Source organism: Odocoileus virginianus, chromosome 9 (assembly GCF_023699985.2).
Source record: "Odocoileus virginianus isolate 20LAN1187 ecotype Illinois chromosome 9, Ovbor_1.2, whole genome shotgun sequence".
In the NCBI taxonomy this organism is placed as follows: Eukaryota; Metazoa; Chordata; class Mammalia; order Artiodactyla; family Cervidae; genus Odocoileus; species Odocoileus virginianus.
The window spans coordinates 76,036,647-76,054,784 of NC_069682.1; the positions used below are offsets into that span (position 1 = coordinate 76,036,647).

The 18,138-nt window shown below is 48.7% G+C and overlaps 1 long non-coding RNA gene across 1 annotated transcript; it reads left to right on the forward strand.

Annotated features, from left to right (window-relative positions):
• The first annotated feature begins 489 nt into the window (after window positions 1–489).
• LOC139036808 (uncharacterized) lies at window positions 490–12,603 on the forward strand. The gene is made up of 2 exons (XR_011489673.1): window positions 490–602; window positions 12,111–12,603. It is a non-coding gene; the product is annotated as an uncharacterized lncRNA (long non-coding RNA).
• The last annotated feature ends 5,535 nt before the right edge of the window (window positions 12,604–18,138 follow it).

The window sequence follows — 18,138 nt, forward strand, 5'->3', positions numbered from 1 at the left end:
TTCAGTTGTGTCCGACTCTTTGCGACCCCATGGACTGTAGGCTCCAGGCTCCCCTGTCCATGGGATTTCCCAGGCAGGAACACTGGAGTGGGTAGCCATTCCCTTCTCCAGGGGATCTTCCAGACCCAGGGATCGAACCTGCGTCCCCTGAGGAGCACGCGGATTCTGAGCCAGCAGGGAAGGCCCTGGGGCGACTGCAGATGCAGTCTCGGTTGCTCGTCCTCCTCATTCGTGGCTGCTCTTTCACCAGGACACGGGCTCTCCTGCCTCCGGGCCACCTCACTTCTGCCGCTCCCTCTGCCTGGACTGCTTTTCTCCCAAAGAGTCTGTGGACAGCCATTCACCAACACTTTCTTCTGTCTCTACTCCCACATCGCCTCTCCGGAAAGTCTTCTCCAAACGCCCCCGAACCCCAGCTCGGAGCCCCTTCCCCTGCCGGCCCCTCCCTCGGCTCCACCCTCCTTCGTGTCTAGCACGCGAACGGAAGGTTCCCAGGGGCTCCTGCTTGTCAGCCGCCGGGTCCAGATGCTGCCTGAGACCACGAGGCGATATTGAAGGCAGTTGCTCTGAGCCCAGGAGCTGGTGTCTTCACTCTTCCCCAGGTGAGAGCTTCGAAATGAGTCTTGAACTATTTCATCAGAAAGAACGTGGGGAGTGGCGATAAGGGCAAAGCTAAACAAACGTAGAGAAACTGCCGTCCGCCCAGGTCAGGAAGAAAAGGAGAGCGTTCTGCGTGCGCAGATGTTTTTAAAGATGCTGTTTGCCAGAGCACTGTCCCGGGCCATCTGCCGCCGCAGGTCCGCCCGCGTTCCTTTGAAGAGCAGCGGCTCTCCTCCTCCGTGCCTCCTAAGCCGACCAGGATAAATACTGCTGATGGCGAGGGGGTGAAAGAAGAATCCCACTCAGCTATTTTTAGTTTCCCCTTGAAGTCTTACATTTCACGTTTTAAGTTTGTTTTCAGAGTTCTCTTCCAACCCAAATAAACCCAGGCTCAGAAATGAAAGGACTTGGGTTATTACTTTCTGAGTCCCCGGGGAGCAGGCAAGGAAGCCAACTTCCCCTGGGCTCCCCGGCGAGCGAGGCCTTCTGGACGAGGACCCGGGCCGGCCGGGGCTCGCTGCGCAGCCGCCCGGCTGCTCCTCGCGAGGGGGCGAGCGGCTTCCTCTGCCCTTCGGGATAGCCCACTGAGATCCACTCTCCAGGACTTTCTGTCTGCATTCTGTAAAGGCTTTCTAGTTGAATTTCTCCATCCCTTGCTGATTTGACTCATTCATTCATTCAACATTCATTCACTCATTCATTCAACAAATTATGGGGCGCCTACTGTATGCCTGGTATTGTGCTCAAGAGTCCCCCCTCTCAGGTTACTTCTTTTCTCCTAGTGAAAGTGAAGTCGCTCAGTCGTGTCCGACTCTTTGCGACCCCACGGACTGCAGCCTCCCAGGCTCCTCCGTCCATGGGATTCTCCAGGCAAGAACACTGGAGTGGGCTGCCATTTCCGTCTCCTTTTCTACTAGGGGAGGTAGTAAAACACGAAGTAACAAGTGAATGAACTTATAAATCAATGCAGAGTTGACTAGATTGCCTGTTATATTTATAATAACTACAATGAGTAAAAGAACTGTATTAACACACGAAGAATCTTGACAGAGTACTTATTACATGCTGGGTGGTCATGAATCTGAGCAAACTCCAGAGATAGTGGAGGACAGAGGAGCCTGGTGGGCTACAGTCGATGGGGTCGCAAAGAGTTGAACGTGACAGCAAAATTTTACAAATGGGGAATCTAAGAAACCGAAAGGTTAAGTATCTTTTTGAAAGCCAGCTGCATGGTCAGTGGGATTTGGAGGTCAATCATATGGATTTAGAGTCTTATAACCATATGACTGGCCCAAGTCTGATTATTTTCTAAATGAATTAGGTAATTGTATTTTTGGCTGCTCTGGGTCCTTGCGGCAGGCGGGGCCCACTCTCCGTTGCAGTGCGCAGGCCTCACTGCTGTGGCCTCTCGGGCAGAGCACGGGCCTGAGGACGCAACGACTTCGGGAGCTGCACATGGGGGCTGGGTGGCCTTGGAGCACGGGCTCCATGGTTGTGGCCACGGGCCTGGTTGCCAGCTGGCATGTGGCGTCGTCCCGGGTCAGGGATCTAACGCATGTCCCCTGCATTGGCAGCTGGATTCTTTAACCACTGGACCACCAGGGAAGTCCCTCAGTCTCATCTTTAAGACAGCAGATTAACAAGTAGATGGGACGGTGGCAGGAAGTGACAAGCACCACGAGGGGGGCAGTGGCCTGGGGGGCGAGGAGTGTGACTGGTGGGTCGGCGGGCAAGCGCCCTGAGGAGCCAGAGGGCCGCACGCGTGCCCAGGGCGTGCGCTGGGCAAAGCTGGTTAGCGGGGAGCCACGGAGGCACGCGCAGGCTGGGCGGAGGGGGCAGATCCTGATGGGTTTTCAACCCAGCCGCTCTCCAAAACAGGAAGTTCCTTAATGGGTCATCTTGCTGGGGGCTCTGTGGGGGCCTGTGGTGACTGGCATTTGTCGGAGCTCGGGGTATGCAGGAAACCTGTTTCACAGCAGCCCTCGGGGCTGAAAACCTTGGAGCATTTTCGAGTCCGTCCTTCCACAGTAAGTCTCTGAGCATAACCGAGTCGCTTGAATGATCGGTGGTCTGACCTGGCTTATAGTCAGGACCTGGTGACCCATGGTCAACGCCAGTGAACCTGTAACCATCTGAGTGAGTAACCATACTCACAAAAACTCACGCAGTGTTTCCTTGGTTGTGGTTTAAAAATAAAACTTGAAGATTAGGTTATCTTCCTATGATTTACATGATGTTTAAAAGTGGGCACCGGACTGAAAATCAGAAAAAAAGGAGGTGGGCTTTATGCAATCCATTTCTAGTGCATCAGGACATTTCTGTCATTTGTGTATGCCTCCACGGTGGGGACTCTTTACAGACCTATGGCTTGGGTGGGGAAATGAAAGGTCTGAGTTAAGGGAAAATAAATAGCCTAGCCAATGACCAGATACTTTGGTCAGAAATACCTGCACTGGCCCCACCTGGGATGGAGTAATAGTCTGAGCAGAACAATCGAAACCTGCTGGCAGCCCTGTTTCTTAAAGCGCCTCGCCACAGACAGATCCCGTGAAGGGCAAGGCAAGCCTGCTGCAGCTGCTCTTGGGGGGGCGACACTCGGAGGCTTCACAGAACGCTCGTCAGGAGGGAGTAAGGGGTCGGCCAACCTCAGCGAGAACTCCCAAATCCTCTGTTCCGTGATGTGTGACATCACCTTCCTGGCCTCAACCTCCTTATCTGCAAAATGGGTATAACAGTGGCATCCACTTCCCAGGGCTGTCCTGAGGATCATCGATACCCTGGTTCATAGTAGGGTGAACCCACGTAAAGCAGAGAGTCCAGAACCTTATGTGAGCGTGACCTCGACATGCCTTTCTCCATGCTGCTTCTTCCATCGTCCCTTTCCAGCCCGCAGCCTGTGGCCCTGGCAAAGTGCACAGAACGTTTCAAATTTACTGTTTTTAGGGGACGTCCCTGCTGGTCCAGTGACTGAGGCTCCATGCTCCCGACACAGGGACCACAGGCTCCATCCCCGGGTGGGAAACTAAGATCCCACATGCCGAAACAAAGTGGGATCTTTGATCCCAATTGCAGCAACTAAGACCTAGGGCAGCCAAGTAAATAAATAAGAAAAATATTAAAAAAGGGGCGGGTGGGAGGGAGGCTCAAGAGGGAAGGTATATGTGTATGCAGATGGCTGATTCTGTATGGCAGAAACTAGTACAGCGTTGTAAAGCAGCTAAAATATAAAATAAACAATAAAACCTGTTTTTTAAAAACCTTTAACTAAATTACATACCCCTATTGGGGTTCTCAGGCGGCACTAGTGGTAAAGAGCCCGCCAGCCAGTGCAGGTTCCATCCCTGGGGCGGGAAGACCCCCTGGAGGAGGGCATGGCCACCCCCTCCAGTCTTCTTGCCTGGAGAAGCCCACAGACAGAGGAGCCTGGAGGGCTACAGTCTATGGGGTCACACAGACCGAAGCCACACGTATAGCCTTACTGCTGGGGGAAGGGAGGAAGAGAGGCTGGAGGAAGGATGAAAAGGAAGGAAGGAAGGGACAGAGAGAGAGGGGGAAGGAAGCGGGGTGAGGAACTGTGTCCACAGCAAAACCGAAACAGATCAGAACACACACTCCTACACATCACTACAGAAGTTTGATAAAATATGCTCGAAAACCACTGTTTCTATGTGTGAATCTATATATCAAAGTATCTCTGGGCCTAACTCTCACACAGGTGTTCAGAGCAAAGGCTCCTAGATGGGAAACCCAGGGGCTTGGATCTCAGCTCCAGTCCTCATGAAACATGTGCTAGTGGCCAAGCTGCTTCACTTGCCCAAGCCTCAGTTTGTTCATCTGTGAACGGGAGCGATCACGATGCCTCACTTGGCACAGTGCCTGAAACACTCACTCATCGTGGCCTCTTAATATTTGCAAAAATATGTATGGCATATGCCATGTGCCGAACACAGAGCTAAGCTCTTCCCACAAGTTGGCTCATATGCTGAATGATGAACTGATGAAACAGGTATTTATTTCATTCCCAGGCTATAGGTAAGGAGCCTGCCGTTTAAAGAGTAACCAGCCAGGAGGGGGACGAGCAGGCAAAGAGCTTAGCAGTTGGCTCTCTCAATGACTCTGCTGTCTGCTACCATTCAGAACTCTGAAGTCTTCCCTAAACACAGCAGAGAGAGGCTCTGTCTCTCTCCACTTCAGGATGTCTCGCCTTGGGATAATCCAGGAATCTTAAGGTACTTCCTAAGATTTTTTATTAGGATCAGTTATTTTCTGCTCTCACTTGCCATTCAGGAAATCCGCGGAAATATCCCCAATTCAAAAAGGCCGCAGGAACCTTGGAGACGCCTGAGCTCTGGGATTTGCTGCAGTTTCTCGAGAACCTAGTCAGGGCAGCGACGTTCTGTCACTTCTGTGTGTTCTACGGTCACATGGACCAATCCTGATACAAGCGGGAGGGAATTTCAGAAGAATGGGGACAGGAGACACCATCTCAGAGGCTGGCCAGCACACCAACCACACGCTGGTGTACAGAAAATTTTTAAAAGAAAATAGGCTTTGGCTGGAAAACTGACTTTTATGAAAGATTTAGCCTCACATTAGAGGTGATTACTTCACTTGAAAAGTTACTCTTGGGAAATATTATAAACTCCCTTCATGTAAAAGATAAAAGAGAAATATGGTATATTAGGTTGGTCTCTATTTGAGTTTAGATCTGGAAAAGCAAATTAGATAGAAACCTCTACTTTGATGAACAGATAGTGAAGCTAATGTATGTAGTTCTAAAACTGATATCTCTCTAAGAATACAGTAAGTGTTGTCTGAAATGAAAATGACTCATGGTACAACAACTTGTATATACTAACGATGTTAGCAACACTAACATGAAGTCATAGTTCACCAACATAATAAAAATGTACAGCAATTTTAAAAAAATAGTAAATTAGTAAGATGAGTAAACCCAAATCCTTTAGAAACATATGCTTGGTCAGCCTTTGAGATTCTATTTGTACATCCAGGGTTAAAGATTAGCTAGGTACAATTCTGGGCCCAGTGGTAAAGAAACCACCTGCCAGTGCAGGAGACACAAAGCACACAGGTTTGATCCCTGGGTCAGGAAGATCCCCGGAGGAGGAAACAGCATCCTGCTCCAGAATTCTTGCCTGGGAAATTTCAGGGGCAGAGGAGCCTGGCGGTCCACGAGGTCGCAAAGAGCTGGACATGACTGAACGTGTACACACACACACACACACACACACACACGTCCTTTGATAAACCATAATGGAATTTATGTATGCAGAGCTGAATCACTTTACTGTACAGCAGAAATTAACACAGCATGGTAAATCAACTATACTTTAATAAAATTAGATGTGTATCCTGTCAGTAGACAGGAAGAAATAATTTTTTTGAATATCACATTTAATTTTTCATAAAGTGCTATTAGCTCCAAGGCCCAGCAATGGACATGAGCTTGAGCAAACTCTGAGTGACAGTGAAGGGCAGGGAAGCCTGGAGTGCCGCAGCCCACGGGGCCCCAGAGTCGGGCACGACTGGGCGCCTGAAGGTGTGTGACCTGAGCCCTGCTCGGAGGTGAGCCGCACCTCACCCGCCACACTCTCGCTGTGATGGACAGCTTTCTTTCTAATTTCTGGTCACACCACACAGCACGTGGGAATCTTAGTTCCCTGACCAGGGGTCAAAACGGTGCCCCCTGTGTTGGGAGGATGGAGCCTTCACCACTGAACCGCCGTGACTCCTCCACAGTGGGCGACTTCCTAGCTGTCAAACGCAAGCCAGCGCCCTTCCTCGGGGCCTTCCCCCTTTCCACTGGCTTCGTTCCTCTAGGCGCGCACCGCAACCTCACTGACCTTTACTTTCTAAACTGTTTGTTGCCCATCTGCCCCTAAACATATAAGCTGCATCTCAAACACGTTTGTCTCTCCCCAGTACCCTAGAACCATATCTTGCCCACAACAGGTGCTAAATAAATCTTCTCTGAATTTGTTTTTGACTTTCTGAATTTACACATAGGTGACCAACATTTGGCTGCAATCACTTTGGATTGGTTGTTGTTCGGTCGCTAAGTCGTGTCTGATTCTTTGCAGCCTCATGGGCTGTATTTCCAGTTGCTAAAGGTTGCCTCATTTAGGGATGACAACCCCAAAACATTTGCTGTCTCGTGTACCGTGATCGTGAAGCTGAAATGTCAGGTGACACCAGAGAGAATCAGTCATGGCAGCTCTTTAAACATGTTAAACACATCAAACATTCAGCGTATCAGTGTGGGGCTCACGGAGAATTCCAGCCTTCCCTTAGCACATGGCAAGTTGGGGTTTACAGTCAAAGTCCACTTATAGCAAATGTTTATCCTACGAGTGCTTTCCTTTTGTTTCCTGTAAGTATAGCTTCACGCCCTGCCAGGATCTGAGGTCACAGAAACACGAGGAGGTTATTAACATATCAATGGAGAGATCTCTCTGGAATCCAGAATTTGGAATAATATTTGCATCTCAAGCTCAGAAGCCGCCCAGGCAAGCCTGCTTATTGATTGCCTTTAATTTCCCCTTAAAACAGTGTCTGCTTCTGAATAAAAGATTAATAGAGGAGGGTTCAGTTTGTCGAGTGATTTATACTCAAGTTCTGCCTCCTTTTCATTCAGGAGTGCGGTGCACACACGTCTCCACCCCTGAGACGTTCCTTCTCCAAGAAAAATAGCTCCTGGCCACTGAAGCCTGCAGCTTAATTGAATTTGTCTTTGTCCACTTAATCTTCACGCTTACAAAAAGTGGGGTAGATGGGATTTGTGCAGGAAAAACATACCTGAAAAATACATATGATCACTAGAAGGATGGGCAGAGATAAGGGGTAAAATGCCTGTAAAACATGAAAATCAAGGATGCCACTATTGGTCTGGGCTACACTTCCTTTTGCTTTAGTAGTAACAGATTGACCAGCATCGTCCCAGTATAAACATGGTGACCTAAAAAAGTAAACTATTGCGCCAACTTAGAGCAGTGTTATCATTTTTGTCCTGGCCGCAAATTTCTGTTTCCTTTTGAGGAAGAAAAAAAATGAGAGGAAAGGGAAGATTTCTGTTTCGTGTAAAGAATGGAGACCTCTTTTTTTATAAATGAAGGATTGTTAATAACATTAATAATAGCAATCATTTATCAAGCACTTTTTCCCCTAACCATTGTACTAAATGATTTATAGTCTATCTCACTTAATCTTGGCTCCAAAACTCTAAGGAGGTCCTACTAATAATCTCACATAGACAAGCCCTGGAGAAGTAGGAAGCCCAGGTTGTAAAGTGGCGTAAGCTGGGTGCATTGACTTGAAAAGCCAAGGCTCTGATCCTCCCAAGACAAGTGCAGCCCTACGGGCTGGCCTCACCTGCACTTCTTTCTTCAATGTGGCAGATGAAGGACGAACCTTCCAGGTGGGCAGCTGGCTAGGACGCAGCAAGCCTCTGAGCCCCGAATCTGCTTCTTACTCCCTACTCTTCCCTCGCGGCTCAGTCAGTAAAGAATCTGCCTGCAATGTGGGAGACCCAGGCTGGATCCCTGGGTCGGGAAGATTCCCTGCAGGAGTCATGGCAACCCGCTCCAGTATCGTTGCCTGGAGAACTCCTTGGACAGAGGAGCCTGGTGGGCTACAGTCCGTGGGGTTGCAAAGAGTCAGACATGACGGAGCAACTCACACACACCCACTGTCTCCCATGGCCAAGCAGGATCCCTGGGGCCAGCTCTCGCAATCTGTCGACTTTACCTACTACAAAGTCACTTTCCACGCAAGTAATTTCTGTGCTGTCAAGATGTAGGAAACAGAGTAAAGCTGGATCAGTAAGAACTAGAATATCCAACGGGACGCATTCCACCCCAGCCAGAGAGAACCACATCCTAGGCACAGATAGAGGGAATGACACTCCTGAGATGTCGCTCACTTGAAAAGCAACAATTTTGCCCTAAATACTCCTAATGATGTTCCAGGTTGGTTTTCCAGCTCCAGAGCTGCCCATTTTGAAGTTTTTAAAGTTTCCCTTCTTTGATTGGACACGTGGAGGATAATTCTTGACCTGGGGATCAACGTGGAGCTAGAGTTAAGGTTCTGGGGGAAAGAGTGAGACCTGATTTTGGAAGGCAGGAAGCAAACGCGCCTGCTTTCTGGGTTAGGATAATGACTCTCCCATTCTGTGACTCTCCGCACATCCCCTTCCCCGCTCCAGTGACCACTTCCATGACTCAAACCGAAAAATCAAGAGAAACAGAGGATACTGTCGGAGCACGGACCACGTGCCGGGCTCTCACAGGCACTGTGTCTGACACGTCAAGCAAGACAAGTTTCTTACAGCTGATTACATGGAGACATACACTGAACAAATACAGCCTCACAGGCTAACATAATTACCATTTAATATTTGCTATGAAAAGGTCTGTATCGTCAAAGCTATGGTTTTTCCGGTAGTCATGTTCAGGTGTGAGAGTTGGACCATAAAGAAGGCTGAGTGCCGAAGAATTAATGCTTTCGAACTGTGGTGCTGGAGAAGACTCTTGAGCATCTTTTGGACAGCAAGGAGATCAAACCAGTCAATCCTAAAGGAAATCAACCCTGAATATTCATTGGAAGGACTCATGTTAAAGCTGAAGCTCTGATATTTTGGCCACTTGATTCAAAGAGCCCACCCACTCACTGGAAAAGACACTGATGCTGGGAAAGATTGAGGGCAGGAGGAGAAGGGGACAACAGAGGATGAGATGGTTGGATGGCATCACCAACTCAATGGACATGAGTTTGAGCAAGCTCTGGGAGATAGTGAAGGACAGGGAGGCCAGGCGTGCTGCAGTCTGTGGGGTCGCAAAGAGTCGGACATGACTGAGCGACTGAAAAACAACGAGAAGTAACGAACTTCAGAGGAGATGAGGGTCTATCTGAGCTGCGTTCGCGCTTCCATCATACCTCCTGCCTCCTTGTGCTTCCTTTCCTATTTGTTTCGATGCAGGGGACTGGCTAAGCATGTAGATCCCGAAGTGCCTCCCTCCAGAGGGTTTCAAATCCTGTTACCAATCAGTGGTGGTGACCGCAAGAGAAGTTACTGAACCTACATGAGCCTAGGTCCCTCAGCTACAGAATGGGAATAGCAGAAGTCCACGTTCCTAGATTCATCACTAGAATCAGAGGAGATACTCTCAGGTGAAACCTTGAGCTGAAGAGATGAGCACCCTGAGAGTGCTTGATTAAGGGCTGCTAGTCTCTGAAGGTGGTGTCTCTTCTCTTCCATCCCCTACGCCCAGAGACACTGGACTGCTTGCTCAGGATGTGACAGGGGCATGACTTGGAGAATGCCTCGCCAGGTCAGAAGCCTGGAAACCCTGCAACAGCTGTGTGTCTCTGGGCAAGTCAGGTAGCCTCTCTGGATCCCACTTCCTTCATCTACAAAGGGAAGACCTCAGATTCTTTGGAGAATTAGAGCTGATGCACATAGAACACGTAGTAAACAGCAGCTGCTATTAATATTACCACCTTCTTATTTTTAGACTTTATATAAAACAGAACAAAGCCTAATGATGCCTTTTAATCCCACAGGGTTAGTGGTGTTTATATCCCACTTTCAAAGTGGGATTCTGAAAGTCTCTCTCCCTAGAGTGGATTGTCTCTATCCCTCAACATTTTTCCTGAAAGCTTTTATTTGGTGAGCAAAATTTACAGCAGGGATGGGAGATAAGGGATTCATGTGGAGTTTGTCCTTAAAACACTTCTTTAATCTCCACAGTTGCCGTGGAATTCATGTCATTCTTGCTTGGGTGATTAGATTACGTTTCATAAACAATATCCCCTATGTTTAAAAATCTTTAAACAGCCACTTGTAAGTGGCTTGACATGGACTCCAGCTAATGCCGTGTTTGACGTGGCTTTTCCACCGTCAACCGTGCTGACAATCCACTGTTTATGTGTGCATCAGACTCCGAAGTAGAGACCTGTATATTTCAGAATCCTCTTTTTTAATCTGAAATATTTCCTGAGTCTTCTGATAACCTCCTATTGAAGAATCGGAGAACACCGACTATCTCTCGTAACCTTCCCCAAATTGGAATTATTGTTGCACCTTTAGATTTCTTATTTTCCCCGGTGTTCATCTTTGTTTTCTTCACTCCAGAACTTTCAAACATCAAAACTGCCAACTCACCCTCCATCAGCATGCTGGGGCAGTTGGAGCAAGCTGAAAATCTTAAAGTGCTTTCTCAAGTTGGGTCTTAACTAAATTACAACTTTCAAATTGCAAGATTTAAGCTCCTTTTGTTTATAGACTGCTCTGCAGGTGACTCATTTGATTGGGGCTATTCAATTAATACTCTTCTCCACAGAGTCCTAGCAGGTTTTTATCTCCACAAATGGATCACAGATCCTTTCCCTGGTACTCCCCACCCCTTTTTATTTGGATGGTGCATCTGCCTGCTTTTTTCCTCTGTATTTATTCATTTCTGAGGCTGCTCTGGGTCTTCACTGCTGCTCCTGGGCTTTCTCTCGTTGCAGCGAGCAGGGGGCCGCTCTCCAGCTGCGATGCGTGTCATCGCGGTGGTCTTGTTGCGGAGCATGGGCTCTGGACATGCGGACTTCAGTAGCTGTGGTGCAGGGCTCAGCGGCCCCAAGGCTTCTGGGATCTTCCCTGACTAGGGGTCGAACCCGTGTCCGCTGCGTTGACCGGTGGATTCTTACCCACTGGACCAGCAGGAAGTGCCATCTACCCGCTTTTCTTGTTTCATTCTTGCCCTGCTTCAACAGATTGTTCACAGAGCAGCCAGAATGGCTTTTTAAAATGCACAGTTGACCAGGCCAGCTCCCTATGTAAAACCTTCCCACTGGGTTCCCATACTTCGAATAAGAAAAAATTTTCAGCAGGTGTCTGGCCCCTGCTCCTCCCTGAATCACCTCCAGGTGCCTCCACTCACTGGATTGCAGCCACACTCTGGCAACCTCCTCTTTCTTGAACAAGCCAGGCGTGGCTGGGCCTGAAAGCTTTGCGCTCTCTCTCTCTCTCTCTCTCTCTCTCTCTCTCTGCTCTCTCTCTCTCGGGCCTCCAGGGCTTGTCTCCTAGACACTAGGGTGCCCAGCTCCTTCCTGTCGGTATTCAGCGGAAGCGTCCTGTCCTCAAGGAGCCCGTGGCTTCCCTGGTGACTCAGTGGTGAAGAAGCCGCCTGCGATGCAGGAGATGTGAGTTTGCTCCTGGAGTTGGGAAGATCCCCTGGAGGAGGAAATGGCAATCCGCTCCAGTGCTCTTGCCTGGAGAATCCCACGGACAGAGAAGCCTGGCTAGCTGCAGTCCACGGGGTCGCAGAGAGTCAGACAGGCTGGGTGAGCATGGTGCACACAGGCGCCCGCCCTGACGCCCCCTCTGTCCCAGGCAAGAGCCATCCCGGCCACTCTGTCCATGCCTGGATTCACTGACTTCGTGGCACGGAGCGGTATCAGGCCTTGCCTTTCACTTGTTTATTCTAACTTTGTTTTCTCTTTTCCAGGACAGGGTGGGGCAGGAGGGGTCAGCCTCGGCACTCCTGACAGCGGGGCCAGACAACATTGTGTCTGGGGCTGCGGGCTGTCCGTGCATCGCAGGGTCTTCGGCTGCACCTCTGGTCTCTACCCACCACATGCATCTTCCTCTGCGCCCCGAGTCGTGACAACAAAAAAGATCTCCAATGCTGACACAGAGAATGGACCTGTGGACGCCGCCGGGGGAGAGGGCGGGCTGAACCGAGAGCGCAGCAGTGAAATATGTACATGACTGCGTGTGGAACAGTGAGCGAGAGGGAAGCGGCTGTAACACAGGGAGCTCAGCTCAGTGCCCTAGGAGGGCCTGGGCGGCAGGGGGATGGAAGTGAGCGGGAGGACGACCCGAGAGAGAGGAAATGCACTGAACTTACGCTGACTCACACCGATGAACGGCAGAAACCAACACAATATTGTAAAGCGGTTATCCTCCAATTAAAAAAAACTTAAAAAAAAGAAGAAAAATGCCTCCAGATGTTGCCAGTGTTCTTTAAAAGGCAAAAATGCTCTTCATGGGGAAGTTCTGGTCTAGATTTTAAGGTCTTGTCTCAGCTTAAAACAGTGCCTGGCACGTTGTTGGTAAGGAGTTAAGAGTTTACGTGTTGAAAAAACGAACACTATTCACTCATGGTGTAGTGATCCCCACTGCACGCAGCTGCTGAGGGTCTGTGGCCGACCTGAGCTGCTCAGGGTGATGCAGCGGGCGTTGGAGCTGGCTTCCACCCAGGTTGGTCTGAAGTCAAAATTCAATCTCTTTACACCACATTAATATACAGATAATATAAGGATACCACTACCTAGGTGTTTTTCATAGTGATCGTTTCTACATGCTACCTTGAATAACCTCAATTTTCACTACGTTCTATGCAGGCGGTACCATTACAAGCACATTATTTAGCTAATTTCATCTATTTTTTTACACAGTGCAGAGAAACAAAAACATTTTAACATCAAGCAGCAACATCCTCTTAGAAAATTATTGTTGCCCTATACACCTTGATAGCTTTTTTTAAACAAGTCAAGCTTTTGAGTATTAATGCACTCACATGGTTTGAAAAGATAACATATAAAAGGAACGGCACGAGGAGTCCTATGCCTGCTCACACTGACCCATTCCTACCTGCTCTGGCCCCTTTCTGTTAGTTTCCTGGGTGTCCTCTCGGAGTCTTCTTTTGTACGCGAGGCACGCACCAACATTTTCTTGTTCAATGGTTTACTTTCTCAAGGCAAACTCTCGTGTAACATACATCTTCTTAGATATCTTATTTCACTTATCTTGGTGTCTTTTCACATTAGTGCAAAGAGAGCTTCTTGCCTCTTTTTTACAACTGCAAAAGATCCTCCTTTATGACCACATGCAGGTTTGTTTGACTGGTTCTTGGTTGCTGAATATTTGGATGGCTGCTTTCTTGTCTGCTATAAACAGTGCTGACACGAATAGTCTCAATGGGCAGTATTTTCCTGAGCTTACCAGAGAGATAAACCTTCAGATTATATAGAACTGCTGGGTCAAAAGGACAGGGCTTTTCATAGATACTGCGATGGTCTCTTTGAGTAGAAGAGTCCAGCTATCTAAGTATGGTTATCAGAAGGGTTAAGGGATAGATATGAAAAATTGATGAGGATCAGTTAGAACAATGGAATGGGGAAAAGGTGGAATTTCAAGGTAGGCAGAAGTTTCCAGAACCTAGAGGAGATATAGACAGAAGAGGTCAAAGATGGGAGGGTGGGGTGGTGGGAGGCAGGATAATGAAGACCACATATTTCTAGTGAAAATTTTCCAATGGCCAAGATGGGGGAGGGGCTTCAGAAAACACCTTCATTTCCTCCTGCTGTTCAGTCAATTTCAGCTACATTGGGGGGGGGGGGGAAATCTAGAGTGGCCACAAGACTGGAGAAATGGAGGACCCCTGGTGGTATGTGAGGTCAGTTCCACTCGTATTCCCATTTTCCAGATGTGGAAGGTGAGGTTTGAAGAAGCTGGCCTGACTCCATAACTGAGATCTGCACTGTGGGTCTGAGGACAGCTCCTGTTTTGTTAAGCGCTCTGTTAAAGGCCATTAGGTAACAACAACGACAAACGTCTTTTTTTTTCTTATGTGGATTACTTTTTTTAAAAGTCTTTATTGAGTTTGTTACAATCCTGTCTCTGTTCCACGTTTCAGTTTTTTGGCCACAAGGCATGTGGGATCCTAACTCCCCAACCAGGAACCCAAGCTGCAGCCCCTGCACTGGAAGGCGAAGTCCTAACCACTGGCCCACCAGGGAAGTCCCAACAAATGAACAAGTCTTATTTAAGCATTAAAAATGCAAATAAACCTGATGAAAAGTCCAGGACTTTTGTTATTGTTACCTATGTCTTCTTGTGTCATTAAAACCAACCAATTATCATGTCTTTGTGTTTATGTCTTCTGTGTTTCTAAAGGCTAAAGGGACCCATCAGACAGTTTGCCTGAAAACTGTTAACACTGAGAAACATAAAGTTAAGCTAGCCAGAGGCTCATAGGACAGGTTTGCCTGCAGAATGCCCAGTGAGTGTCGCTATGATGTGAATTTCCTGTCCTGGGAGGGTGCGTCTCTGGAAATGGGAGCCTCCTTTGAATCAGCATTAAATGCCTGCTTTGCTCTGTCCAACTTGGTCACGTTCCCATCAGGACTCTGGTCCCACCTCTCTCACCGGTTCTTCAAGGTCGTCCGTGACATCTCCTCTGGCCGCCACGATGGCCGTGGCTCCTTCATCCTGCCCCATCACTCTTCTGCTCCCTGGGCCTTTTATCCTTGCCTGCATTCAAACTTCCAGTAGTACCTTTCCTTTTTTTTTTTTTTAATGCATGCAGAGACTTCGTGGTGGTCTAGTGGTTAAGAATCCTCCGTGCAATGCAGGGAACCTAGGCTTGACACTTGGCTGGGGGAACTGAGATTCCGCGTGCCTCAGGGCACCTGAGCCCGCGCCACCCCTGCAGTGATCTCTGTGCTGCAGCTGAGACCTCAGGCAGCCAACAGGGGCTTCCCGGGGGCGCCAGTGGTAAGGAACCTGCCAGCGCCTGAGAGGCGAGAGACTTGGGTTTGACCCCTGGGTCAGGAAGACCCCCTGGAGGAGGGCATGGCAACCCACTCCAGTCTTCTTGCCTGGAGAATCCCATGGACAGAGGAGCCTGGAGGGCTACAGTCCATAGGGTCACAAAGAGTCGGATACAACTGAAGCAACTTAGCAGGCACACAGCCAAATAAGTCAATAAATATTTGTTTTTAAAAATGCATGCAGGAGATCACGCAGGACTCAGAATCAGCACTGCACTCAAGTCTGAATCATGGAATGCTACAATGCCCTGGTCAGAGGAAAAAGGCATGGCCACCAGGAAACTGAGATCATATGATAGGACTCAGAGCAAGGGGAGGCGTGTGTGTGTGTGTGTGTGTGTGTGTGTGTGTGTGTGTGCGTGCACTTGTGTGAGTGTATTAGATTATTATGAATTTATTTCAGGGATTTGCACAAAAAGGTATCAAAACAAAGCCTCACAAGGAATTCCTGACACTCAGGGCAGTATTAAATAGGAGATGAATCAAAGTGCAAAACTTCAAAGGGTTACTCGCTCAGTCATGTCTGACTCTTCGTGACCCCAAGAATTGTAGCCCACCAGGCTCCTCTGTCCATGGGATTTCCCCAGCAAGAATACTGGAGTGGGAGCCATTCCCTTTGCCAGGAGATCTTCCCAACGCAGGAATCAAACCCAGGTCTCCTGCACTGCAGGTGGGTTCTTTACCAGCTGAGCCACCAGGAAGCCCTGGAGGAGACGAAAGGCATCAAACTTGCTGGCTCTGGCTCTGGTCTCCATTCAGCCAGTAACACCAAGTTCTTCAGTGAGAGATATTAACCCACAAAACTAGAAGGCATGATGGTTGAGGATGGATTGGCAAGTGATGATCCAGGGACAAAATTCAGTTTATGTCTAGTTTTGTAACTTAAAGGTCATATTTGAGCTGCATTCTTAGGTAGGGTTTTGCCATGCAGATTTGGAAGGAAGAACATTCTAGGATGGGTTGGCAAACCTCAGTCTGTGAGCCAAGTGGGGTGCACCTGCTTGCTTTTATGAAGTTTCATTTGAGGACGACCATGTCCATTACTCACATATAGTCTGCTGCTGCCTTCCCTTTGCAAAGACAGAAACTAGATGGCCCCTGAACTCTGAAATATGTACTGTCTGATCGTCTACAGAATATAATTTGCTCACCTCTTGTGTTTGGGTTAAGCACTTAGGTTGTCAACAGCCTTTATTCAAATCTCAGAAAAAAACCTGCCTTCTGTGTAATTTGGTCACAAACCTATAAAACTGGAATACAAATACGTCAGGGTTGATGTGAGAAGTAAGTTCAATAAACCTAGTGCTGTTGACTCTGTGAGAGTTATTCAGATTCATCTAAATTAAAGGTTTCCAGAGCTTTCTCCATATTCTTGGGTCTTTTCTATCCTTATAAAAATGAAACATCAAAAACATTTGAGGAATTTGTGCAGCCACCCTTCCTGTTCCAGGAATATAAAACCATAAAATACTTGAAGTGTATTTTTAGTATATTTAATGTTGATTAATAGAGGCATGGCAACTTAGGAAGTATCCATTGGTGTGCCTTGGAATACTGATTTTTGGTCTATTCTGGGTATCACTGCACTTCAGGACTGAAAAATTAAGGCATACAGATGAAATTTCTAAGAGACCAAAACTTGATATAATAGGATCAGGATTCACAATGACCCTCCATAGCACCAGACGAAGCCATGGAAGAAATAAGAACATTTACCAGGGATTCCTGTGGATTCTGGCATCAATTATTTAAGTCTGGGAATGGGGAGACGTGGCCAGACAGCAGCTCCTGGGAAGCAGATCTGGGGCTTCTAGTTGGCCACAAGCTCAATTTGAGCCAGATGTATGCAGCTGCCAAGGAAATGATCGTAGGCTGCGTGAGCAGGGGCAGGAGAGGGTGGGTCCAGGGAAGGTACGAGGCTCCAAGGCAGGCAGAGGAAGAACACAGTTTAAAGGAGCGAGGCAGCCCACATCTGGACCAGGGAGGTGAGCCGCGGAGACAGGGGCGCTGCAAGTCGTGCAGACTGAAGGGGCGGTGGGGAAGTCAGGCTGATGAGTCAGCGGCATCCGTCAGAGTGAGGGGCGACCCAAGGACCTAGGGATGTTTCCCAGGGAAGGAGACGACCACAAGGCAAGATGGAGCTCCTTTTTTTCTGTTTCAATAATTTCTATTTGTGTGCGTGCTCAGTTGGCCCATGGACTGTAGCCCGAGAGGCTCTTCCGTCCCTGGAATTTCCCAGGCAAGAATAGGAGTAGGGTGCCTCCCTTCCCGGCCCAGGGAGGGAACCCGGTCTCCTGCATCGGCGGGTGGGCTCTTTGCCACTGCACCACCTGGGAAGCCCCAGGGCTTGTTTATTAGCTCACTTATGGCTGTGCCTGGTCTCCGCTGTGGTTCAGGCTTTTCTCTAGCTGTGGTTATCAGGGGGTGCTCTTCACTGTGGGGGGTGGGCTTCTCCCTGCAGCGGCTTCTCTTGTGGAGCACGGGTTCCAGGGCACACGGGCTCAGTAGTTGCAGAGTATGGGCTTAGTTGCGCCAAGGCATGTGGGATCTTCCCAGACCAGGGATTGAACCTGTGTCTCCTGCATTGGCAGGCAGATTCTTTACCACTGAGCCACCAGGGGAGCCCAAGAGGGAGCTTTTTGAAAGCCCCAAAGTTCTTCCACATGGAGGAAGCTGGCTTACTATCTGTATAGTTTTTTGGCAAACTTTGGGGGGGATAAATGTGATACCTCTTGGGGTATCAGTTCAGCTCACAACAGCTTCTCCATCACTCCTGTGTGTACCCCTAGTCCACGATCTCAAGTGAGGTGAGTCCCTGGAGGACGCATTTGTCCACAACCCTGCCTTCCTGTGACAGCTGATGCGACAAGGCGTGGATGCTTGCCAGAAGCCAGATCGATCCATCCTTGCTCTGGGGAA